Source organism: Branchiostoma belcheri, unplaced genomic scaffold (assembly GCF_001625305.1).
Source record: "Branchiostoma belcheri isolate BF01 breed outbred unplaced genomic scaffold, Haploidv18h27 scaffold55, whole genome shotgun sequence".
Taxonomy (NCBI): domain Eukaryota; kingdom Metazoa; phylum Chordata; class Leptocardii; order Amphioxiformes; family Branchiostomatidae; genus Branchiostoma; species Branchiostoma belcheri.
Window position 1 is genome coordinate 129,405 of NW_017804187.1, and position 202 is coordinate 129,606.

Consider the following 202-nt stretch of genomic DNA (forward strand, 5'->3'; position numbering starts at 1 on the left):
TGCGCGCGTGCGAATAAAAAAAAAGTTTTGCAAAAAAAAAAGTTGTTTTCATTATGAAATCTACGTGGTCATGAGGGTTGAACAAATGGGACATAATATAGTTTGGCAAATAATCTAATCCTCAAGTTCATTTCCTTACAATTTTGTCTTTTTTCGTTTGATTTTGGCATTCTACGACATTGGTATAGTTTTTACTTATTTT

General features: G+C 30.7%; 2 protein-coding genes across 7 annotated transcripts in view; one reads left to right on the plus strand and one right to left on the minus strand.

The window, feature by feature from the left end:
- Positions 1–202, plus strand: part of LOC109481358 (alpha-N-acetylneuraminide alpha-2,8-sialyltransferase-like) — a 12,864-nt gene that overhangs the window by 10,948 nt on the left and 1,714 nt on the right. The gene's annotated exons all lie outside the window — the stretch shown is intronic.
- LOC109481374 overlaps positions 1–202 on the minus strand; it is a 9,489-nt gene that overhangs the window by 1,319 nt on the left and 7,968 nt on the right. The window lies entirely within an intron of this gene.